The following is a 27,407-nucleotide window of genomic DNA, read 5'->3' on the forward strand; positions in this document are numbered from 1 at the left end:
GTCTCCTTTTCATCTCAGTGAAACTCTTCTCACAATCCTCTATCCACTCAAATTTCCTGTTCTTTCTGGTAAGTACTGTCAATGGGGAGGTGATCCTTGAGAAATTCACTACAAATTTCCTGTAGTAGCCTACTAACCTAAGGAAACTCCTAATTTCACTGGCATTCTTGGGTCTATTCCAGTTACTCACAACTTCTATTTTTGTCGGGCCCACCATAACCCCATATTTGGAATATTGTGACCTAGAAAGGACACTTGATCGAGCCAGAACTCGTACTTGGAGAACTTTGCATACAACTGGCTCTGCTGAAGAATTTGTAATACTGTACTTAGATGCTCAGCATGTTCTTCCTGAGTTCTGGAGTATATAAGGATATCGTCTATGAAGACGATTACAAACTTGTCCAAATATGCTTTGAATACTCTGTTCATCAGATCCATAAATGTAGCAAGAGCGTTTGTTACTCCAAAAGGCATAACTACAAACTCGTAGTGCCCACACCTCGTTCGGAATGCCTTCTTCGATACATCATCCGCTTTCACTTTCACTTGATGATATTCGGACTGCAAGTCTATCTTGGAAAAGACTGCGGATCCCTTTAACTGATCAAATAGATCATCAATTCTCTGCAGGGGATACCTATTCTTGATTGTTACATTGTTCAGCGCTCGGTAGTCCACACACATTTGTATGGACTCGTCCTTCTTCTTTACGAATAATACCTGAGCTCCCCTAGCAACTCATCCGGAAACACTTCTGGGTAGTCACATACGACTCTAACTTCCTCCAACTTTTGGTCTCTTTCTAGCTGGGTATTAACCACCTGAGCTAGAAACCCGGCACATCCATCGGCTAACATTTTCTGAGCTTTCATGGTCGATAAGAATTTCTGGGGTCTCTTCTTTGATTCTCCGATGAACTCAAACTTAGATTCTACTTGGGGTTGGAATAGGACTCTTCACTTACGATACTTGATGGAAGCACCATACTTACTCAGAAAATCCATCCCAAAAATAACATCATAATCAGACATGTTCAACATTATCAGATCACTATACAGTTCTCTTTCTGAAATTTTGACTAGCACTGCATGTAGCCAGTGCGTAGATGTCATTATCTCTCCCGAGGGTAGTGTCATCAAGAATTGTCCACTTAGAACCTCCGGGGGTATGCCTATTTTTCCAGTGAATGCTATGGAGACAAACGAATGGGTTGCCCCAGTATCAAATAGCACAATTGCATATTGACAAAAAATGCGTATCTGACCTGTGACAATAGTAGAGGTATTTGCTACCTCCTCTCTGGTAAGGGAGAAAACTTGAGCAATTGTAGAACTCGGCGGGGCCTCTAGTCTGCCTTGGTTAATCTGAGGACCCTCCAAAATGGCCTGCATATGGTGTAGCTGTGCCGACTTGCCTCCATACTAAACAAGTTGTGCTGGAGGAAGGTTGATCTTGGTCGGGCAATACTTGGCCATATGCCCCTTTTGGCCACACGTATAACAACCACTAGTGCCTTTGCGATAGATTCCAGGATGTATTTTTCCGCACGTGGGACACGTAGCATACTTAGACTGCTTGCTTACGGATCCTCCCTTTTTATTACTCCACTTCTTTCTCTTGGAGCTCCCCTTCAAGGTTGAACCATGGCTCTGGGGTTTCTGAGTTCTGGAACTCCCTTGACTTTTATTCTCAATCAGTACTGGCTTCTGCTGCTTGATACTATTCAGGTAATGCTCCGTGATCAGGGTACTACTAATCAGCTCTTCTGTAGTCTAGGTCTATTAATTCTGCCAGCTACATTTAGTGCTATCTCTGGCCTCAGCATCTTGAGCATTAGCCTTACCCTTTCTCGTTCTGTGCTGACTAGCTCGGGGCATAGACAAGCCAGCCTATTAAATTTCTTCACGGCTTCGTCAACTGATAAACTTCCTTGTCGGAATCTATGAACTCATTGTAATGTTTGTTCGTGACTCGCATATGGAAGAACTCTTCGAAGAACTCAGTCTCGAAGTCAGACCAGGTCATTTGATTCACTATTCTTTTTGCCTTGACCCGTTCCCACCACATTCTTGCATCACTAGTGAGGCAGAAGGAAGAACACTTTATCTTTTCTACCTCCGGCCAGTCTAGTAGCTCCATTATGCTCTCTAGGGTTTTAAACCTTGCTTGAGCATCCCATGGTTCGTTTGTGTCAGAGAAATTCTCTGGTTTTAGTTTCTGCCACTAGATAAGGTATGCTTCCTGCCTCACTACCCTTGTTGGGGTTGCAGGTGTAACTGATGGAACCTCTGTCATAATTGGTGCCACCACATTGGCTTCCGGTGGGCCTACAGGAGAAACTTGCTGGTTAGCAGTCAGGGTGGCTATAACCTGCTGCTGTTTTGCCAATTATCTCTATAGCTGAGTTACTACTTCTAAAAGGTTGGGTGGTGGTGCAGACTCATTCATCTCTGGTTGAGGTTCATTAACTCTCGGTTGTCTAGCCGGCCACCCTCTAGCCATCTACATATTCATAAACCCAACCAGTGAGACATACATCATCCCATCATCATTCTTACTTGCTGCCCTTAATACGTTCATGTATAAGCATGCTTAATCTTAACAAACAGTTCTTAATAATCATAACAGGAATAAAATGCATAAAATTTGTGAGAAGGTACTTTCTTACTTGGAAGTTACAGGATCAATGCATGATGTGTCTGTGGCGGAAGGGTGGAACTTGCTCTGATACAAAACTGTAATGCCCCAACCTTCTAACCTTACCTATCTGGTCAGACGTTACCCATTAATTTCTAATTTTATACTTTTTACATTATATAATGCTCAGTTCAGAGATCTACTCTGAACTTGTTTCGATTGATAGGACATGATTTTGAGCCAAGTGGAGCTGGAAGGGAGTCTAGAGCTTCTAGTGGGTCTGGTCGTGTGGCCTTGATCGACCGTGTTGGCTTACCCGAGAAGGAGCAATACCTGGCCGTGTGGTGATGACCGACCGTGTAGCCTTGCTGAGGCTAAATTTTGGCACGGTCGTGTGTGACACACAACCGTGTATGGCATTCCTGGTTGGCGCAAGGCACGGCAGTGTGAGGGTTACACGACCGTGTCACCTTGGTAGTGCACGACCGTGTGAATCCACACGACCATGTCACCTTGGCTGGGAGGAAGAGGTACACGGTCGTGTGAATCCACACGACCATGTCACCTTAGCTGAGACGAAGAGGTGCACGGTCGTGTGAATCCATACGGTCGTGTCACCTTGGTCGAGAGAAGGAGGTACAAGGCCAGCCTATTAAATTTCTTCACGGCTTCGTCAACTGATAAACTTCCTTGTCAGAATTTTGTGAACTCATCGTAATGTTTGTTCATGACTCGCATATGGAAGAACTCTTTGAAGAACTCAGTCTCAAAGTCAGACCAGGTCATTTGATTCACTATTCTTTTTTCCTTGACCTGTTCTCACCACATTCTTGCATCACTAGTGAGGCAGAAGGAAGCACACTTTATCTTTTCTACCTCCGGCTAGTCTAGTAGCTCCATTATGCTCTCTAGGGTTTTGAACCATGCTTGAGCATCCCATGATTCGTTGGTGTCAGAGATATTCTCTGGTTTCAGTTTCTGCCACTAGATAAGGTATGCTTCTTGGCTCACTACCCTTGTTGGGGTTGTAGGTGTAACTGATGGAACCTCTGTCATAATTGGTGCCACCACATTGGCTTCCGGTGGGACTATAGGAGAAACTTGCTGGTTAGCAGTCAGGGTGGCTATAACCTGCTGTTGTTTTGCCAATTATCTCTATAGCTGAGTTACTACTTCTAAAAGGTTGGGTGGTGGTGTAAACTCATTTGTCTCTGGTTGAGGTTCATTAACTCTCGGTTGTCTAGCCGGCCATCCTCTAGCCATCTACATATTCATAAACCCAACCAGTGAGACATACGTCATCCCATCATCATTCTTACTTGCTGCCCTTAATACATTCATGTATAAGCATGCTTAATCTTAACAAACAGTTCTTACTAATCATAACAGGAATAAAATGCATAAAATTTATGAAAAGGTACTTTCTTACTTGGAAGCTATAGGATCAATGCTTGATATATGTGTGGCGGAAGGGTGGAACTTGCTCTGATACCAAACTGTAATGCCCCAACCTTCTAACCTTACCTATCTGGTCAGACGTTACTCTTTAATTTCTAATTTTATACTTTTTACATTATATAATGCTCAGTTCAGAGATCTACTTTGAACTTGTTTCGACTGATAGGACATGATTTGGAGCCAAGCGGAGCTGGAAGGGAGTCTAGAGCTTCTAGTGGGTTTGGCTGTGTGGCCCTGACCGACCGTGTTGGCTTACCCGAGAAGGAGCAATACCTGGTCGTGTGGCGATGACCGACCATGTAGCCTTGCTGAGGCTAAATTTTAGCACGGTCGTGTGTCCTACACAACCGTGTAAGGCATTCCCGGCTGGCGCAAGGCAGGACTGTGTGAGGGTTACACAGTCGTGTCACCTTGGTAGTGCATGACGGTGTGAATCCACACGACCATGTCACCTTGGCCGTGAGGAAGAGGTACCCATCCATGTGAATCCACACGACCATGTCACCTTTGTTAGAGTGTATACTGAAAGCCTAAGTTTTCGTAAACTTTTATTTTGAATAAAGAATCACATTTGGTCAAATCATCTACATTTGTTTGTAGTTGTTCAATTAATTTATATTGTAGATAACATAGTATGTGGTGTCACATACAGAAGATAATGTTATCAGTACCTTATAAATTATAAATAGTAGCTCACGACCAAAATGGAAAGGAACAAACCATTGGAAAGTCGTAGTGTAATTAAGTATTAGTTTATCTTAACTATATAATTACACTAGTATACTTAGAGTGTATTGAGTAAGACCATCAGAGGTCGTTTCTTTTATACTGACTTTATAAAGTAACAAAAGATCTCAGTTATTATGGAAGTGTGTGCTCTTAATCCTAATATAATAACAAGCACATATATTTGATATTTATTTCTTTAATTTATCAATGGGTGAGATTTAGTTCGATAAATCAATAAGCCTGATAAGTTGGGAAATAATATCGCTTATAGTGTGTGTTGTTGATTATAGAAGGAAACTGTGTCCTAGAGATCTAGATTGATAATGTCCCCAAGAGAAGCTCATAAGGATTGTCATGTTAAACCCTGCAGGTGGATTTAGTCCGACATGACGATAAGGTTGAGTGGTACTGCTCTTGGACTAAGATATTAATTAAATGAGTTGTCAGTAACTCACTTAATTAGTGGACATTCGATATCTTAAATATAGGGAGACTAACACACTCATAATAAGAAGGAGCTCAAAAATGTAATTTGGGATTGGTGCGGTAGTTCAATAATAGTTCTCTAGTGGAATGAATTATTATTGATAAAATTAAGTTGTGTGTTCGGGGCGAACACGGGATGCTTAATTTTATCGGGAGACCAAAACTAATTTCTTCTCTCGGTCCCTATCGTAGCCTCTTATTTATAGAGTACTATACCTACCTATACCCACCTTCATACTCATGTTATAGGGACCGGCCAAGGTAGCTTGAGGACCAAGCTAGGGCCGGCCAAACCTTGGTCCATGGGTGGCCGACCCTAGCTTGAACCCAAGCTTAGGTGGCCGGCCCTATGAAATTAGAAAAGAATTTTAATTTTAAAATTTTCTTATGTGGAAGATATAATTTATTGGACAGATTAAAAATTAAAATATCTCTTTTATAAGTCTCTACAAAAGATTAAAGAAAGAGATTAAATCTCTTTCCTTATTTGTAGATTGGAAGGATATTTTATTTTTCTTCTTTGTAAATTATTCACATGTTGAAAAATTTAAATTATAGAAATTTCTTTTTATCAACCATGAAGGAATTTTAAAGGGAAATTTTATTTTTTAAAATTTCCGAAGACAAATAAGGAATTTTAATTGTTGATTGAAAATTGCCTTGTTTGCTCTCCATGGTGTGGCCGGCCATATACACTAAGAAAAGGATTTTAATTTTAATTAATTAAAATTTTCCTTTTCAATGGCAATAGAGTTAAGGAAGTTTTCATTAAATTTTCCTTATTTGCCAAGGCTAAAGGATTATAAAAGAGGGGGTTTTGGGTGCCTTCAAGGTGAACAACCTCTATTATTTTCTCCCTCTTTTCTTCCTTGGTGTGGCCGGCCTCTTCCCTTTCTCTTCTCTCCATCTTTGTGGCCAAACCTCTCATCCTCGTTGGAGATCAAGTGGTGGCCGGATTTTAGCTTGGAGAAGAAGGAGAGAAAGCTTGCATCCCTTGGAGCTTGGTTGGTGGAAAAAGATCTTCATCCTTTGGAAGCTTTGAGCTTGGCCGAAACTTGAAGGAAGGAGAAGAAAGTGCTAGGTGGTCCTCGTCTCGGAAGATCGTTGCCTACACAACGTCCAAGATTAGAAGAGGAATACGGTAGAAGATCAAGAGGTCATTATCTACTAAGTAAGGTATAACTAATATTGTTTTCCGCATCATGTTAGTTTTATTTCTTTGTAAAAATACCAAATACAAGAGGCATGCGATTCTAGTATTTCAAATTAGTTTTCGATGTTGTGTTCTTTTATTTTTCTTTTCCTTGTGATTTGATTGTTCTTTTTGGTTGACCTAAAGTTATTTAAGGAAATTAAATATTAGCTTTCCTTAAAAGGCTTTGTCTAGGCGGTGGTGGTTGTTCCCATATCCAAGAAGGCCATGTGCCTCGCCATGCAATCCTGGAAGCTAATTTTGGAAATTAATATTTAATGGAATTAATAACCTAGGTGATTTGGATCGAACATGCTAAGTTCCGCAGGAGATCCAAGTCTAAACCTAAAAGAACAAATAAATTAAACTTTGGATCAAACGTGTTAAGTTCTGCAGGCGATCCGAGTTTAATTTAAAAGAACACATGGTAGCTAGAAAAAAGTTCAGACCTTTGTACAAAATTTTTGTACAGTGGAACCACTAGGTTTTCCGAGTAGCAACCAACAACCTTGGCCGAGAGGAAGAGGTGCACGACCATGTGAATCCACACGGTCGTGTCACCTTGGCTGAGAGGAGGAGGTACAAGGCCGTGTGAATCCACACGACCGTGTCACAGGCCGTGTGGGGGTCACACCCTACTCTGCAAAAATGGGTTGTTCTCCCCTTTGTACTCATCCTTTGCTTAGGGTTCTCTCCCATTGTTTGAGGAGGGGTCTTCCTCTTTGGGGAGGCCTTAGATCTTCCCTCCTTGCCCCTGTTGTTATTGCCAAACTAATAAATTCATCCTAAGCAACTATTGGTAAGATTTCATGTAGAGAGGAGAGAAAGAAATACTTTAGCATCAAGATCTAAATTCATTCCAAACAATAGCAAGTTCTCAGATCTTCTTCCACTGTTCTGTCACACACACACAAAACACCGCTCCTACTGCCTCCTCTTACTCGAGCTTTCCTTTACCTTCATCTACAGTATAAGGAAATGCAAATCTATAAGCGAATGCTTAGTAAGTACCATCTACTCACAAAATAAGCATTAAAACAAGAATATGCTTTTCAATATTGTTTGGGGAAAACACAAAACTCGCACTTGACAATAATTCACTCTAAAACGTATAATGCAGAAATATGTACATGACATGCATTTTTAAATACGTTTGCCATGCAAAACATCAACTTAAAACTATGCTAGCAATGTAAACATGTAATGGAAACACAAGTCTTGCCATACTATGGAGTTCATCCATGATACACTTCATAACTCAAGTTCTCAAACTTAAGAAGGCTTCCACTAAAACAAACAACGAAGTTTGAAAACTTTATATTACATACTAGTGAAAATAATAATAAACTTGCTTGGGTCCGACATTATACCACTTTGTGCGCGCATCCTTAATAATATCCAAGGTAGCTATTCTCGAACCTATTAAATTACTACTAGGCGATCTAGGGGCCTAGGGGCGATCTAGGAGCCCACCCATGGACCTTGTGTCCAGTACATGTCACTTTAAACTAAAATACTTTCTTATACTTGCACTTACTTGTCATTTAAACAAGCACCTTATGTGCGCTTAATCCGCTTTCTTATACTTGCACTTACTTGTCATTTAAACAAGCACCTTATGTGCACTTAATCCCCCATACTTATAGGGAAGCACTTTAGGACACGTGAATATGCTTCTTAGCCCCAAAACTAAATGGGAAGCAATTCAAGATACTTTAAGCATGCTCTTAATCCTAGAACTTTAGAAGACATCTTACAATCATAACATGTATCTTCTTTAATATGCATAAAACATATCACAACATGTATCTTCTTTAACATGCATAAAACATATCACAACATGCATCATCGAAGCAACTTATACTGCAGGTGAGTAGTACTTACCTCCTTTCGTTAGATCTTACTATTATATGGTGTAGGAAAGACAAAATCTTTCTTGTATGCCTTAATCTCCAAGTCACCCTACACGCGCGTACTAATCCTTATGAAAACTCTCCTTTTAGATTCTCCTCTTGAAGAAACTTAGAAGCTTGGAACCCTAGGGTTCTTGGCCGAAAACAAACAAGAGAGAAGAGGAATTTCGGCTAGGGAGGAGAAGAGGAAATAAAAAAAAATTAGTTTTTGGTCTCTTCCATTCCTTTTTATACTAAGTAGAAGTTGAAGCATCTCTTCACACATAACCTACATATAATGAATAGTATCCTATTTCCAATGTGATGCTTTACCACCACCTAATGGCAACTTAAATCAATCTTAAATCAAGGGTCTAGGGTTCAAAACCCAACTTGGGTCATTTATATATGTATATATATATATATATATTTCTTTTCTCTTCTTCTATTTCTTTTTGCTCTTTTAAAAGAGCGGAAATTTACGGGTGTTACAAATGATCCTCCGGGTTAGTTGTTCCTAAGTATTCTCTTATTTTCAGATTCTGATAATGCTTTGGCAGTGGATCATCTGATACTCGCTGCGAGAATAGTGTGACAATTTACTCCCGAGAGCTATCGCTAACCATGGCTTTCCCTTTACACCTGTCTCGGATAGGTGCTTCTCCTGAAGATTCTTGAGACGCCCCTCCTTAGCCTTTTTGCTCAAGCGATGTGCGAAAGAGTGCTCGGGACATCAGATTAACGAAAGAGGCACAGGAAGCAACAGGGTGAGGCCTTCCTTTTGAGCCCCTCTTTCACTCTGATGTGCGGTTGTTGATCCTGTCGGGTTTGGCAGTGGTAACATACCTCCAGTAACCACTTTCCTCTGTTGTAATGCTTTTTTCACTCGGGCTTCAACAATCATCTCGAACTCTTCTAGCATTAAAGCGACTATGGTGAGTTTTCCTACCTCCTCCATCTCGAAGCTTCCGATTCAAATGAAGATTCCCACAGACAACACCAAATTTGATCTTGTCTAAAGGCTAGGGAGATAGTGCACTAGCTCTGGTGAATGATTTGTTGGTCGGTGGATGACTTCTTCAACAGAGAACTGGGATTTCTTCCGATTCTACACACAATCCGACGATCCAATGGATGTTAGTGACCAAAAACCAAGGAAGGGGTCCTTAGCAAGGCCCTCCGATACTCAAGTCAGTATAACCCTGGATGGATGAATGAAGAATAGTAGAGAGAGTGCTCGCGCGAGAGTAAAACTCAAATGATACTAATTGTATACATACCAATTAACGGAGGGGACCCTCCTTTATATATCACCTCTTGTAATCTCCGTCATCATGAAGTGGCTCAGTTTATTAGAGTTTGTTAGTTGATAATAAGTATACAACCTAGAGCATGCTAAATGATTATCCAAGGAATTTTTTTCTTACCCAATGATGTACCTCTTTTGTTGTTTATACTCCGCGCCATTACTGAAGCGGTTAGAGGAAAACGATGTGATGCTTAGCTGGCATATGAGAAACACAATAACCTTTGAAAGGGGTTTTCAAGGAATATTCCCCGATAAGCTTTGATGATCTGTCATAATGTTGTTAAAAGTTATCTATTGAGTACATCTCGACCAGTCTCTCAGGTTGGCTGTATTCATGCCTGCCGTGGTATTAATCTGCTTGGTTGTGTATTTAAATATTATGGAATTCTGTTCAGAGGCTATTATGGTATTCCCAGTATGTTAATGAACTATTTGAGAAGTTATATGATTAATTGTATATGGAAATAGAATTTAAGAGAGAATGTGATATCAAGTAACTTTAGACCCGACCAACCTTTGCCTGATCGAACGTATATGTAGAGTTTCCTAAGGATAAGTTTCTTTAAGCTTGTTGAGTTGAGCATACCCACAGAGTTTTATATTCGATCGGCCTCTATCCAGCCATTCGTGTATTAAATTTTTTAATTAGATTATGTGTTGCTAAGCCTGTCCGGTCCTTGCCTGGTCGGGCGTATATATACTGAGAGTCTTATGTTCGACCGGCATCTATCCGACCATTTGTATATTAAGGTTGTTAATGAGGATAAGTGTTTCTAAGCCCGTTCGGTCTTTGCCCAGCGTGACATACACAAAGTCTTATGTTCGACCGACCTCTAATCGGACATTCATATATTATGGTTGTTAATGAGGCTATGTGTTGCTAAGCTTGCCCGGTCCTTGCCTGGCCGGGCATATACAGAGAGTCTTATGTTCGACCGGTCTCTATCCGACCATTCATATATTAAGATTTTTAATGAGCCTAAGTGTTGTTAAGCCTACCCGATTTTTTCCCGGCCGGACTTTATCTGCCAGTTTTTGAATTGAAACCTTTGCAAGGCTAAGGGTGATAATATCGACTGGCCTTTGTTCAGCCGGGGCAAACCAAAAGAACCTTAAGTAATCTGAGCCTCGTTAGTCCATCACTCGGTTATACAGATGTAAAGAGTTTCTGGAAGGCCTAGAACCTGGTTATTCTTTTATTCGGCCAAACTCGTTTGAACTCGACATGCCCTTGACTGATCGAGCGCGTCCTCCCAAGAGTGAAAGCCTCGAGTCGTTATATCTAATTGGGTTCATATACAGTCGTCCTTTCTTGGGTGTCCTGCTATATAGTTACCCGAGCGGGATCCAAAAACTTAGAGACTGAGCGATCAACAGAACCAGGTGCGGGATACCCCTTTATCCCTACTTTAGTCACCACATCACCTTAACTTTAACTAATACATCAATTTTTGTACTCACTCGTTATAATCCGTACCAGTCACCATAAAAAGTTTTATTCCTTTCCAAAACTTTTACAATTGTCGGATACAATAAAAATGGTTTCAAAATTCTTTTTTATTTCTATCATAGGAGACGTATGTGGAGTTTTTAGATTTGATTTTTGTATTTAGAGAAAGAAATATGTACACTGATATTATTTTTTAATATGTTTGACCTTATATATACTTATATCATGAAAATTTAAAAAAAATGAGATAAACGATCGCTTTATTAATGAATTTAATACATGGAAACATATAAGCAAATTTATATTTATTTGTTCGTTTTATTTTTGGTGCGACCAAACTAAACTTCAAACTCTATCGTTTCCTCAAGCAATCCAGCTTGCTTCATGAAGGATCCAGTTTGCTTCATTAAGGATATACGCAGCCCTCGTAAGCTACCACAATGAGAGGTGAACCAAGCATCAGAATCAAGAATAGTAAAGGCGTGCAAATTGATCAAATTAATTAATTAGCAATTTTAATCAAATAATTGATTATCGACTTACTGGGGTCGTCGTAGACTATGCGGCCGGAACCATCGAAGTAGCAGTTGAAGTCCTCATGCCCGGCGCTGTAGTAATAGGCATTCATGGCGTAGTTTGCAACTTTGATGATGTCCGTGGAGTAGCACGGGCCGCCTTCCTGTATCGCTCTGCAATCTGCTAAGCCGCTCCTGCAAGCATAGTTGATGTTCGCCACGAGTTTCTCTGTTGTCGTTCCAGGCATGGACAGGCACCACGATCTCGCCGCCAATGCTGCCTGTCACATTCATTAATTTATTCATCGATTAGATCAATCTTGATAACAAGACATAGAGTTCAAAATATGGAAGAAAAAATTCTAAGTGGTTTCAACTTTGATCAAATAATCAAATGATAATTATTTATCTGGCAAAAGATTGAAAAAAAATAACATGAATTTGAGTTTATGAGAGAGAATCTCACCCAGCAATTCGTTAGGCACGGGAGGAGGAACCAAGATAAAAGAAGTAGACTTATGGCCTTCCTCACTACGTTCGTCATTATTGTTAGATCGAAATTGCTGATGGATTTAAATGGCTCGAAAAAGGTTTATATAGCGCTACTTGGAGTGGGAGGAAAAAAATAGAAAGGCAAATAATTAAGAGTCTTATTACATTATCTATTTTGACTCAGAGTAAATGAGAAAGGAAAATTAGAAAAGAATGTCATTCATTCAAAGAAAAATATTAGTCGTGCCAAGTTTTGAAACTACTCGTTATAATTAATCTGACATTTAATATATAAATAAAAATGCAAATATTAATTACATTAATATAACGCAAAGATGCAAATAATAATTATACATTAATATTTAAATAAATTTTAGATTGAGTCAACCCATAAATAGTATAATAATATCCTGATAAATCTATCTATTATTAGAAAATATTCACACAAAAAAAAGTCAAATAATGACTTTACTAAATAGTCAAGGAAAAAAATTTATCCAATTTATGATACCTTCCTAATTGAATTAAATATTAATATGAATCATATAACTATATAGAATTTATATAATTAGTTATATATATTACACTTACTTTTTTATACAAGAGAAAAATAAAAAGCTTTAGATTGTTACATTTTGAAATTCTCACGATATATAAAATTTATTATTATAATTAGTCATGTTTAAAGATTGCATTTTGAATGAATAACTCTTCAAGGATGTACCTTGATAGTTTAGTCTTATCGGAGTGTTGCGATAATGGAGACATGAGGTATTATCACATGAGATCTTAGATTTGAAACACGATGCGTCCTAACAAAATAAAAATATATATTAATAAATTCTATACATGATAAATAAAAAATATATATATTTTTAAAATAAGATTATAATTAATTAAAAAATAAATTTATATCATATGATACGATAATTAATATTTTTATTTAAATAATGAAAAAATAATTATAATATCTATTATAAATAGATATGTTTTTATTTATAGATGATGCACTTGTGACAAAATGGCGGAGTTGAATTTTAAAAGTAAATGTTAATCTTGCATTAGATGAAAGGAAATAAATAAAATAAAAAATATATTAATAAATTTTATACATGATAAATAAAAAATATAATTTTTAAAAATAAGATTATAATTAATTAAAAAAATAATTTATATCATATGATGATTAATATTTTTATTTTAATAATAAATAATTATAATATCTATTATAAATAGTATGTTTTATTGAAAATATTTATTCCTATATTTATTATCAGAGTCTATAGAAAAAGTATATTGTCTTGTATTTTAGGTAGTTTGAAATTAAGTGCCATTCGGTATAGGGATTTGGAAACAAAAGAATGGATTTATTCAAACTTATGTATGGTTGATAGAAATGGAATTAAAATTTTGAAATAAAATTCAAAAATTTGAGTATTGATAAAACTCACATCTTCCTTTAGATTTTGACGGGCATGAGAATGAGAATTATGTTTTGGACGAAAATACCTTTAATGTATTTATTCAATTTTTCTTTCATATCACTTTCTTTCTCCTTATTCTCTCTCAACATGCTTTTTCTCTCCGTATTTTATCATTACACTTTCTCTCTGCTCAATCTCTTACATCATACACTCTCTCTCATTTTTTTTCTCATCGCATTTTCTCTCATTCCCTCCCATTACATTTTCTCTCTCATCATACTTTCTCTCTCCTCATCCTCTCTCACCATGCTTTCTCTCCCATTACACTCTTTTTTCTTATTTTTCCACATCATACTTTGTTCTGTTATCATATTTTCTTTCTCCTCAATCTCTCTCATCACACTCTCTCTTCTCATATTCTCTTATCACAATTTATCTTTCTTCATTCTCTCCCATCATACTTTCTCTCTCCTCATTCTCTCTCATCATGTTTTCTCTCCCATCAGACTCTCTTTCCTCATTTTCCTTATCACACTTTCTCTCCCATCACACACTCTCTTTCCTTATTTTTTCTCATTACACTCTCTTTCCTTATTTTCTCTCATTACACTTTCTTTCTCTTCATTCTCTCTCCATCAAACTTTCTCTCTCATCATACTTTCGCTCTCCTCAATCTCTCCCATCACACACTCTCTTTCCTTATTTTCTCTCATTACACTCTCTTTCCTTATTTTCTCTCATTACACTTTCTTTCTATTCATTCTCTCTCCATCAAACTTTCTCTCTCATCATATTTTCTTTTGCTCATCCTCTCTCATCATGTTCTCTGTCATCACGTCAAAGTGTCTTTGTCCTAGTGGCAAGCACGGAGACATCTATTGCCTGAGGTGCTGGGTTCGAGTCCTCTCAGCAACATATTTTTGTTGCCTGCGGTGCCGTGCCCAATCCCTCTTAGCAACAGTGTGGTACTGTGCCTCTCCAAAAAAATCCCATTTGGAGTTTCTGGAGTATGGGACCATTCTACGATGGGTCCAGTCACGTTAAAAAAATAACCCAACATAGGATTTATTTTATCAAAGTGACTTATCCCAAGTAGGGATGGCAATTTTCCCCGCGAGTTTGGGGCCCAGCGGGGAAAACCCGAAATGGGGATGGGGATCCCCGATTTTTCGGGGATGGGGCGGGTATAGGAATACTATCCCCATCCCCGAACCCTCCCCGAATATTATTATTATTAATATTAATAAATAATAATATGATTTTTTAAAAAAATATTAATAATAGTGTTAATATTAATATTAAAATTTTTGAAAATATTATTAATAATAATATTATTAATATTGATATTGATATTGATATTAATATTAATATTATCATTAATAATAATTATTAAATAATAATAATAATAATATAAATTAAATTTGAGAATGAGGCGGGGATGGGAGCGGGGATTGGGATTTGATCCTCGTGGGTTCGGGTTCGGGGAATCCCCGAACCCGAAAAAATGAGAACGGGGCGGGGATGGGAATGGCAAACCCACCCCCGCCCCGCCCCATTTTCATCCCTAATCCCAAGTGGTAAGTATTGAGACTTGCGTTGCCTGGGTTCCAGGTTCGAGTCCCCTTAACAACAAATAAATCCCCCTTTGATGGGTCTGTTGACTGAGGTGTTGTCTCGGTAGTGGGACCTCTTATCAACATAGTGGTACCGTGCCTCCAAAAAAAATCCCTTATAAGGGCGTGTTTGGTTCAAGTTATCATGAATAACCTTAGTTATGTGATTACCATGTAATATAATCAAGGTTACAGAGAATAAAACATAACCAAATTTTGTTTGTTTCAATGTAGGTAATGCAACAAAAACTTGTTGGTTTTAAGGTTTTAATAAATAAACTAGTTTAATATTTTACTATATTAGCCAAAGTTACAAAATCAACCATATATTATTATTATTATTATTATTATTATTATTATTATTATTTAGCCTCTACATTTTTTTTTATTTTTTTCTTTTTCACTTCTTTCTTTATTTTTATGTGTTTTTTAAATTTTTTTTGACCTTTTTATTTTTTTTTTCTAAAGTTTTTATACGTTTTTTTATATTGTTTTTAATTTTATTTTATTCTTTTTTTAAATTTTTATGTTTTTTCTATTCTTTCTATTTTTATGTTTTTTATTTTTATTTTTTCCATTTTTTATTATTTTTTACATTTTTCTATTTTTCTATTTTTATGTTTATTAATTATTTTTTTATTTTTTAGATTTTTTCTATTTTTTACGTCTTTTTTTCTTTTTTATGTTTTTATATTTTTATATTTTTTATTTTTTCTTTTACATTTTTCTTTTTATCACATTTTTCTAATATTCAAGGGTATTTTGGGTAAAAAAATTTTGTTAACCCCAGTGATCCTGTCTGAGAAGCTTGACAAAACGGAAAGCTGGGAGAAAACCTACTGTTGATGAAGAATAACACTTGTAGAATACTGATCCGAGAAACCCAAAGCGGATCTAGGAGAATAAGAGTCATAGAATGCCCTCCTTGTGCGAAGATCCAAAGACGAAAGGAAGGGTTCAATAAAGAAACCAAGATCTGGAGCTTCCAAAGCTTCCTGCGCACAAGAGACCAACCAACACTCTTGTCAGTGACCTAAGACCGGGGTGGGAATCCCTGACTATGCCCTTCGACGCTCAAGTCAGTGATCTCTCTTAGTGTGGAAGAAGGAAGAAGATAAACAGTGGTCGAAAGCTAGGGTTGTGAGTGTGAGCATCAACGTGAGCATACCTGACCAACGGAGAGGATTCCCCCTTTTATACCACTTCATTAACCTCCGTAGTCATGAAGTGGACCCCGGTTTGTTAGAGTTTGTTATGAGATGACGTAAGTCACGTACTTGCAGAAAATGACTTTTAAGGAATCTCTTTTGTACCCCAGATGTACCTTTTTTGTCGTCTAGTACCTGCAGAAGAGTCTAGAAACATTCTTCCCGCAAAGTAAGTCAACCTGTTATACGACTACATAAAGCAAATATTTTCATAAGCTATTCATAAATATCCTTAAAAATGTTTATTCTCGTCCTGTCCTATAAGTTATATTTTATCACCCCTGTTTGGTTATCCTGTCTTCACTATGTTGTGGACAGCCCAATATTATACTATGTTTTGTATCGATCGGGATTGACCCTAGGTTTCGTACAGGCGGGTTATTATTTTTATTTAACACATGTCATCTTCGTCTGATAATATATTATAAATCCTGTACGATCTTGTAGTTGCTCATTCTCAGACGATCATATACATTCGCCTGATATTAGTCTATATTTGCATATGCTAGCTCAGACAATCCTAGCCGATATTAGCCTATCTTTTCGTTAAGGTATTATCCCGACCGGTGTTGACCTATATTTTCTTAAGTGTGTTACTTCGTCCGGTATTTGCCTATGTTTCTTTAAGCATGTTGTCCCGGATGATATTAGCCTACCCTTCTCAAGATGTACTCCGACCGATATTAGCCTATATTTTCTTTAAGGTATTATCCCGGCCGGTGTTGACCTATATTTTCTTAAGTGTGTTACTTCGTCCGGTATTTGCCTATGTTTCTTTAAGCATGTTGTCCCGGACGATATTAGCCTACCCTTCTCAATATGTACTCCAACCGGTATTAGTCTATCTTTTCTTTAAGGTATTATCCCGGCCGGCGTTGGCCTATCTTTTATTTAAGGTATTATATCGTCCGGTGTTGGCGTATCTTTTCTTTAAGGTATTATCCCGGCCGGCGTTGGCCTATATTTTCTTAAGCCCGATATCCCAGTCGATATTTACATTGTTTAATTCTGCTATCTCTTTTCTTTCCTCTTTTCTCCGGGGACCTACTAAACGTAACCCATATCACTAGCCTTCCTTCCAAGTCTAGTCGAAGGAGGTGTAGCCGACTGACTAGACCTAAGTCTATTTTTTGTTTCTTTGCCTATTTTTGGTCATGTACTTGACATGGTCTCTGTAGTAGCCTCATGCCTTTTTCTGCAGTAGTCCTTGTGACTTTTGGTATAGCAATCCCGTGAACCTAAGTATAGTGATCCCGTGAGTCCGAGTATAGTGATCCCGTGAGTCCCTCGACCCTTTAAATAGGGCTGTGATACTTCCTTTCTTCTTCTCTCACTTCAGTTCTTCTCCTTTTTACTTGCCTTCTATTACCGAGAGTATGGCTTTAGGCCTCTCTCTCTGGGAACAACCTCCGTCGACGAAGATAGGATTTATGAATGAAGCGGCTCAAACTCCAGACCCCGCTAACTCTCAAGCATGAGAGTTAGAGGAATTTCTATCGGTCACCCAATTTCAAACAAGGTCAGGAATGACCTTAAAGAATGAAGTTTGTCGGGATCAAGAGCGTAAGACCCAGAGTGGAAAGGCTTGATGACCCAACATGCTATTAGTGATCAGCTAATGTTGCCATCGCAGCCCAGGTTGCTTCGGTTTCAGGCTAAGGTGGGTGTTCTGGAATCATAGCTCAAAAGACTCAAGCGGGAGGTGGACCTTTTAGTCACATGTTGGAGAGGGTATGAATAAGTTTGTGTTTTCTTGTTCATGAGACCACTCTGCTTCATAGTTTCCTTCGTCCTGGTAAAATATGTCCACTTCTTCAACCCGGGCAAGCTTCCTTCGTGCCTTGGTAAAATCTATCCTTAGTGGGGTTTAAGTTTATTAAGGAGTCTGAGAGCTCATGTTTATAACTTTTGTTGACCTTTCGAGGTCTAATGTTTTGAGAGGAAAATGTAATGTTATGTATCTGATCATGTTCTAAGTGTAAAATCGAACAATCTTTTGTATCGAACTGGGTGACCTTTTTGAATCCTTCTGGTTCATAAGAATAGACGTGATGACCCGGCCAATATTGACTTGTATATCATCAACGTTGTTATCCCGACCAATATTAGCCTGTCTACTATAGTTACATTAATTGTCACGCCCCAGAGGAGTCCCGGCCAGAGGAAATTCCAGCAGCATTTTCCTTGTACGGGTGACAATCTGAATCATTTCTACATGCACAATATACCTCAGCCACAGGCGGCTGGAATATACACACAACCATGCAGTTTATATGCAGCCTACTCTGTTGATACAATAAAAATACAACCATGCAGTTATATGTAAAACTAACAACCCACTCGGCTGTACCATAACCAAACACATCGGAAATACAATGGACACACATACAAACTAAAAACGAGGACTGCTAGCCGGCTAAACTTACACCACACAACAAAACAACACTCCAGGAACAAAGCCGGATCACAAAGCTAAATACACAAATTCATATACCAAAATACAAATAAACAAAAGCGGAGACAGGTCTTCTGATCTGACGTGGGGACCGACAGGTAGGATACTCCAAGCGACTCCATAAACAACCTGGTACCTGAAAAAGATAGTGTCCACCGGGGTGAGTTCAACAACTCAGCAGATACCTAGTTGACATGTATAGTAAACTATAACAAATAGTAATAACTATGGAGTATAGTCTCCTGGACAAAAGTTGGAAGATGCACAATAGAAAAGGTTGAAGAGAATTGTACTCACCAGGGTCTCCTATCAAAATAGTCAGGTTGTCACACCGAGAGTATCATAAATCCTGTATGCATGTCAAACATATGCATCCATCCAAATGCAGCATATAAGTGCAGCAAACACAATCAGTAAATGCATAAATGCATATGATGCCAATGTCATGGTCACCCCTGACGCCAGTCAACCATCTCACACACGATGGTGAGACCGAGTGGGTAGGGCTGTGACAACCGTGCACTCTATCGTCACTACTCCTGATGAGTGACCGAGTGGACGGGATGCTGTCGGAGTACACCTATCCTCCTACCCAAATCATAAGTGGGGGAGCATAATGCTCTCATCTCCCGGTACATGATGACGAGGAGGAATCTCTGCCGGCTACCACGCTGCATCGCACTACCCATGAGCGGACCAACGAAGCCTAACAAAGTCAAACCATCTGCCGGCTACCACGCTGCTACACTAAACCAACGGAGCCTAACAGAGCAGAACTGTCTGTCGGCTACCATACTGAGTCACCGGACTAGCGGAGCCTAACAGCAGAACTGCGACACACCTGCCTGATATACCACTAACCCATGAGTGGTGGTGTGTGCAGATCTATATAACTGGCGATGTGCTCAACAATAATGGAGTCGACTATCGCACAACATGCAATCATGCAAGATAGTGCATGTCACTAAGCATGGAAATATCCTAAACCTATCCATAGATATAAAATGTGTACCCTAGCATCAATGGATCAATCTGAAGATCTATGGTACATAGGTCAGATAAGGTATCAAAAACCTAAATCCTGAACATAATAAACACATGGTTGTGTCACTACCCTTCTAAGCATGTATAATCAGGTAGGTACTAACATAAAGTGCATAATAGGTAAACAAAACAAGCATGTAACAGGTATCAGGTAGTGACCAACCGAAGCAAAGACGAACATAATCATTACTAAAGGTTATAACCTACTAAACATATCAACATGACATTATCAAAGATAAGTCAAGGTACCCGCCTCCAATAGGAAGGTCCAATCCAGTCCAAATCCGACGTCGAGATGCCCGTCTTGTATCAAAGTCCTGTGTCACCAATATACATACATTTTTATTTAGCTACAACTCAAATTCATAGCCAAATAAAAATCCTTAAGGCTAAATTAGGGTAAAACCCTAATAAATCTAACCATCTAGTAATCCAATTTATCCATAATTCAATACATATACCTAGGTTAACATTAGTTATTAACATATCCATCAATCATCGATAGCATGATCAAATACCCTATACCTTACCTCAACTCCAAGTCACTGCTGTTGATCCACAAACAAAAAGGTTGCTGCCGAATCAAGAGTTGCCGATGAAAAACAAATAGACGAAGCTGCAGTGACTAGTGAATCTATCAACACATAATCCTATCTGAAATCAACATCCAAATTTCCACCATCCCATAACATACCTTATTCTAAGTTCACACTGATCACCTCCTCTCTGCCCATAACCAATGTAGCCACTCCAAGATCACCGTATAGCAACAAGATGCTCTCCAAGATCGCAGCTAAGGCAGAGGAAAGATTTCCAGAGCTAGGGCAGAGCGTGTCGGAGGAGAATCGACAATTAGGGCTTGGTGGTGGCTGTTGGCGTCGAAAGTGGGGAGTCGACTGAGGCTAGGGTAGAGGAAGCCGCGACGGTGCACAGGGCAGAAACAAGGCAACAATCGCTCCAGATCAGAGGCATGAGGAAGGGAAGCTTCGGCCGACACATAGGGACCCGACCTAGGGTTCGGATGCTCGATTTCTGACGGCTCCAGGTGTCCGCGAGGAGAGGGAAGGAGGCTCGGTCGCTGATGCTAGGGCAGAGGAGAGGCGGCACCCGGCTATCAGTGGCATCGGAGATCGGAGCGGCGTCGGCTGTGGGATCTCTACGGCGAGGGGCGAGGGCTTGGTGAGGGAACCCTTGGCGATCGCCAGCGTCGAGTCCAATGGTCGCTGATCCGCGCGATGGGGAAAAAAATCGAGAGCAGAAATCGGGCGAAGAAACAAGAGTTCGCGTGAGGGAGAAGCTTGGCAGATGTGTTTAATCGCGAGGAGTGCGGCGGTTTTGCGGCGCCGGTTGGGGAAGAGCGGTTAGGCAAAGAAGAAAGGATAAAGGGAATCGGTGTCGGGGGAAGAACTCGGGCACGCGGAGGAAAGGGAGGAAAGAAAATAGAGAATAGAAAGTAAAATAAAAGGAAAAAGGAATTGAGAAAAAAAAATCCCTCGCTTAAATGGGTAGCCTAAACAGGCTTTTCCCGGGCCCAAATTTTATCCCCGTAAACTCGTCCATACGATCTCCGAAAAATTCCCAGAAAATTTTCAAAAATTCCAAAAAATTTCCCTATGGTGTCTCGCCTATTTTTGATATTTTACATTAATTCAAACATTGCTTCCCATATGATTAACTATTATTATTTCATATTTTCTCTTTTTGGCGCGGGATTTGTCAAATCTAGCCCGTCCTTTTTTATTACACGTAGTAAACCACGCCTTTTCAGAATTTCCTTGATTATGATTGGTTCTTCAACGGTAAGAGAATGTTGGAGGCGCGTGACAAGGCGCCACCAACCCCTACGCGATTCGATTTGTTGCATCCATCATAAATGTCCATTTATGGTTATATGACATGTGTCTTCTCTCTCTCTCTCTCTCGTAACACCAGTGTTTGCACCTTTCTCTAATCAACGGTGTCTGTTGATAAAAGGCATTCTGATCTAACGGTGGCCATACGTTCGTTCAACCCTAAACCCTTCATCTTCTTGTCGACTTTGTTCTTTTTTCCTTACCTTGGAGTTTCTTTTTTGCTGCCATCTTTGATCAATCCTCCTACTCACCGTCTTCCAGCGATTATCTTTCTTAGCTCCTAGTAAGTAATCTGTCGTTCCGATAACCCTTACTTCTATCTATGGCTGAAGAGACGATTGCTCCTTGGTATACTCAAATTTTATCCTCTTTTGACAAGGATGCTCAACTTTCCATTCATCTGCAGTATGAGATTCCTATGGAATATGACATCATAATTCCTAACCCAGATGAACATCCTTACCGCCCTCCTACTAACTGTGTAACCTTCTTTAGGGATCAGTTGATAGGGGGTTTAAGGTTTCCCATTCCTCCTTTTTTGATCAATGTAAGCCAATATTTCGACATTCCTCTTCAACAACTAGTGCCTAATGCCTTTCGTTATTTGTGCGGCATATACATGTTGTTCGTACACTTGATATTCCTCCTACTTCTCAAAATATTTTCATGTTTTCTTATCCAAAAGTAGCAGAACCAGGTGTTTTTCTTTTTCAATCTCGGACTAAGGGTCCTGTTTGATGATATGCCCTCTTCTCTTAAAGCTTGGAAATCTCGCTTCTTTTTTGTAAAGTTTCCGGGGCCTATTCCTTAGTCTCATGCTTGGAGATCCTCTCTACCTCCCTGACCTGATGTAAAGGAATTTCATCTTCACCCTTCTTTTCCTCTTTATTATGAAAAGTTGCTCTGTCGTCGTCTTTCTATAACTAGATGGCTAAGGAGCGATCTTCTATATTTGTTTGGTTTGAGCCCGGTCAAATGCAGGATATGCGGCTCCTTAGGTAAAGTTCTGTTTCCTCTTTCATCAATTTTTACTAACTAAAATATTTTCTTCCCTTTGCACAGTGGGCGATTTCTATGTTATTTTGATTGATGAAGAGTTACGTCTTGAAGAAGCTTCCCTTCATGCTAAAGAATAAGAGCTGTAGGATCGTTGGGCCGGATAGGAGGGGGTTATTGGATATCCTGCTAACATAAAAGGAAAACAAACCCTCCTCGAACTCTTTAAGCTTATACTTGCATAAATAAACTAAGCAGTAAATTAAAAGCATAAAGAAAAGCGAGACAAAAGTATTTACTTGGTTACAACCGATGTGGTTATTAATCCAAGGAAGATTAAGCTCAAATAAAAATCTCCTTCAGGCGGAGAAGCCTCGTACAACAATGTAGCGCAGAAAACAGAAGCTTAGACTAAAAGAGAGCGTGTAAGCACTGGATTTACAATCAGTGAGTTCATTTGAAAGCTTCTGGACCAAGACTATATTTATAGCCTTGGTCGGGGCGCCTGGAAGGGTTCCGGGCGCCCTGGGGGGATAAAACTTATCCCCCAACGTTCAGATCGAGTCAAAACTCGATCTGGTCAATTTTACTGCTCAGGGCGCCCCGGAGGGTTCCGGGCGCCCCGGAGGGCTCCGGAGGACTCCGGAGGGCTCCGGGCGCCCCGGAGGGCTCCGAGCGCCCCGGAGGGCTCCGGGCGCCCCAGAGGGCTCCGAGCGCCCTGGAGCCCAAAGTCAACAATGTTGACTTTTTCGTCTCCGGTTCAGCTCGTCTCGGTCCGGGTCTTGTTCGCTCTGGCTCCGCTAGCTTGGGTGATCTCGGCCATCCGGAATAGGGCTCACCCGAACCCAAGTTCCGGCCTTCTCCTCGAGCAGCCTTCCTTCCCGGTTTCTCGTCCATCGAACGCCGTGCACGTTCTTCTCGTCCACCGGTGTACTCTTCCGTGGTCACCTCGTCCCTCGGACGCACCGAGCCCGTCGGCTCTCTCCCCGTGCCGTCCTTCTCGCTAGCCGCGTCTTCCGCTCGACTTCCTGTGTTCCTAAGCTCCTGCACACTTAGACACAAGGGTTAAACAAACGCAGGACCTAACTTAGCTTGTTTGATCACATCAAAACACCTTGGGGTTCCAACAATCTCCCCCTTTTTGATGTGAGCAACCCAAGTTAAGTTAGGGTAACCATATGCAATAAAAACGATTTATATTCCAATAAGTCCAAATATTTTTCAATTGAAAAATTATATTACCTCAAATTATATTACCTCCCCCTAGACTTAACATACTTCTCCCCCTTTGATCACATAAAAATTGGGGTTTTAAAAAAAACAATCTAAGGGTTTGACACTTAGAAAAATTATAGAAATCTATTTCAATATTTTTCGGAGAAAAAATATTTCCAAGTTAAACAAAATTTCTAAGTCAAAGAATGACACTTGAAAAATTTCTAAGTTTTCATCAGAATTAAATCTTTCTAAGCCCAAAAATTTATGCAAGAAAATTTAAAAAAAATTGATAGCATTCAGAAATTTTCTATGCATTTATTTATTTATTTTATACTGATACTTATATCAGCAAGTTTTAAATTTCCATTTCAATTTTTCATAACTTCTCAAATTACACTTTTTCAATTTTAAAGCCACAAATATTAAACATGCAATAACTTGCATCATGTTAATTTCTATTATTTTTTGAATTTCAACTTCACAAAGATATTCAAATAGCATAGATTCTAACTTGATAAAATTTTTTGATAATATAAAAAATTCTTTTGGCAATGTGCAAAATTCGTTCGAAAGAATATTTTGTAATTTACAAGAATTTTTTAACAACAAAAATTCTAATTTATAGGAATCTATTAACAATAGATTTCTTAATCCGAAACACCTTTTCGGTGACTCAATTTCTAAATCGCAAAATTCTTTCAAGAGAGTAATTTGTAATTCAAAAAATTCTTCTAATTTGCATAATTCTTTTGTCAAAATATTTTTAAATTTGCAAATTTCTTTTGATAATATTTCTAATTTGCAAGACAAATTTGACAATTGATTTTCTAATTCAAAAAACTTTTTCGGTAATTCAATTTTTAAATTGTAAAAATCTTCAGGCAATTTTTCTATTGAATTAACCGGCTGTTCAAAAGGTAGAGACCATACCTTACTTACCTCGTTGGCCGTTGGTTCTCCCCTTGTTGAGTTGCTTTCTTCCGAAGATTCTCCCCCTTCATCGATCTCAGGATGTACTTCGGCTGTTGTAGTACTTACCTCGATTTCAGACTCTTCTGTCGGTGGCTCGGTATCTATTGAGGTGTCAACTTTTGAAGGTTCTTCGTAGAGTTTTAAGAACTTTTCCCAAAGTTCTTTTGTGTTGTTGTATTCGCCAACTCTATCAAAGTCTTCGTTTGGTATTGCTGTTAAAATGTGAAACTCTGCCCGACCGTTTGCCATTGACTCGTCACGTTGCTTCTTGTTCCATAGGCGTAGATCGAGTTCTTCTCCATTCGTTGTCTTTGGTGATTCATAACCTGTTTTCATTATTAGAGAAATACCAATATCAGAGTTAAGAAATACCGTCATTTGTTGCTTCCAAGAAGCAAGCTCCCCCTCGAATGCTGGTGGGTAGTGGCTAGCTCCGGCCATTGTTTTGTTGCTTCAGACGACGGTTAGTCCTTCTGAGGCGTACTCGGCTCTGATACCACTTGTAGGATCGTTGGGCCGGCTAGGAGGGGGTTGTTGGATATCCTGCTAACACAAAAGGAAAACAAACCCTCCTCGAACTCTTTAAGCTAATACTTGCGTAAATAAACTAAGCAGTAAATTAAAAGCATAAAGAAAAGCGAGGCAAAAGTATTTACTTGGTTATAACCAATGTGGTTGTTAATCCAAGGAAGATTAAGCTCAAATAAAAATCTCCTTCAGGCGGAGAAGCCTCGTACAGCAATGTAGCGCAGAAAACAGAAGCTTAGACTAAAAGAGAGCGTGCAAGCACTGGATTTACAATCAGTGAGTTCATTTGAAAGCTTCTGGACCAAGACTATATTTATAGCCTTGGTCGGGACGCCTGGAAGGGTTCCGGGCGCCCTGGGGGGATAAAACTTATCCCCCAACGTTCAGATCGAGTCAAAACTCGATCTGGTCAATTTTACTGCTCAGGGCGCCCCGGACTGCTCCGGGCGCCCTGAAGCCCAAATTCAACAATGTTGACTTTTTCGCCTCCGGTTCAGCTCGTCTCGGTCCAGGTCTTGTTCGCTCCGGCTCCGCTAGCTTGGGTGATCTCGGCCATCCGGAATAGGGCTCACCCGAACCCAAGTTCCGGCCTTCTCCTCGAGCAGCCTTCCTTCCCGGTTTCTCGTCCCTCGAACGCCGCGCACGTTCTTCTCGTCCACCGGTGTACTCTTCCTCGGTCACCTCGTCCCTCGGACGCACCGAGCCCATCGGCTCTCTCCCCGTGTCATCCTTCTCGCTAGCCGCGTCTTCCGCTCGACTTCCTGTGTTCCTAAGCTCCTGCACACTTAGACACAAGGGTTAAACAAACGCAGGACCTAACTTAGCTTGTTTGATCACATCAAAACACCTTGGGGTTCCAACAAGAGCTTCTTACTGCACTTAATCAGCCTTCGTCAATTGAAGTTCCAGCTCCTCCAACTGAAGCTTCCAGCTCTCAGGTGGTTCCCGAAGTTTGTGAGGGTCCTCTTGTAGAAACTACTACTGTCACTTTGCCAGTTGCTTCTTCATCAGTGGTTGTTGCTGCTACAGCAGCCACTTCCCTTCCCGTTATCGAGCTTACATCCCCTGTAAGCTCAGAAAGATCCCTTACTGAAATTGGCCCTGGTAAACGCTCGGGACGCAAACTCACTAGAGCTCCCCCCTTAAAAAGGAGACTCACTCTTTCTACTGAGGAATTACCCTCAGATGATTTTGATTTTGCTGCTCCTTCTCCTAATGAGCCTACTTTGAATGATTTATATCCTTCCCTTCTTTTTTCTTCCTCTCCTTCTTCCAGCAGTACTGCCCCTGGTCGTGCCTCTTTTACTTTCCCTTTATCTATTCCAGAATCTGGGTCTTTACCTTCTTCCTTTTCTTCTTACTTGATTCTTGCTCCCCCTTCTATCCCAACCTCTTCCTTTTCCACTAGTTCTTCAACCATTCCTGTTCGCCCTATATTACTGGGAGGTTCTTTTGCTACGGCTAGAGAGGAAATTCACACTCTCTTTGGAGAGCTTCCCCCTTCCAAGACAATCGACCAATTCTCGCATCAGGAAACCAAGGTATGTTTGCTATTATTTATTTATTATTTATTTGTGACTATTTTATAACCCATTCTTATGTTTGTAGCGGTGGATGGCCAATATGGGTTTAGCTCGTCTAGCGCATAACTTATATTTTGAGAATGAGAAGCTGAAGCAACAAGTTGCTGAGCTATCTTCTGCCACGCTTTCAAATGAATCCAAAAAACAGTATGAAGCTCAAGTTGAGAGCCTTCAGACTCAATTTAAATTGGCTACAGATCTTAACACCAAGTTATCTTCCAAATTAGAGAAGCAGATTGTTGAGACTAACAAGTTGAAGTCTGACTATGAGTCTGCATTAGCTGATAAACTAAAGGCTCTACGTCTGAAAGATGATGAAATAACTTCCTTAAACACTTCCTTGAATACGG

Source organism: Zingiber officinale, chromosome 7A (genome assembly GCF_018446385.1).
Source record: "Zingiber officinale cultivar Zhangliang chromosome 7A, Zo_v1.1, whole genome shotgun sequence".
In the NCBI taxonomy this organism is placed as follows: domain Eukaryota; kingdom Viridiplantae; phylum Streptophyta; class Magnoliopsida; order Zingiberales; family Zingiberaceae; genus Zingiber; species Zingiber officinale.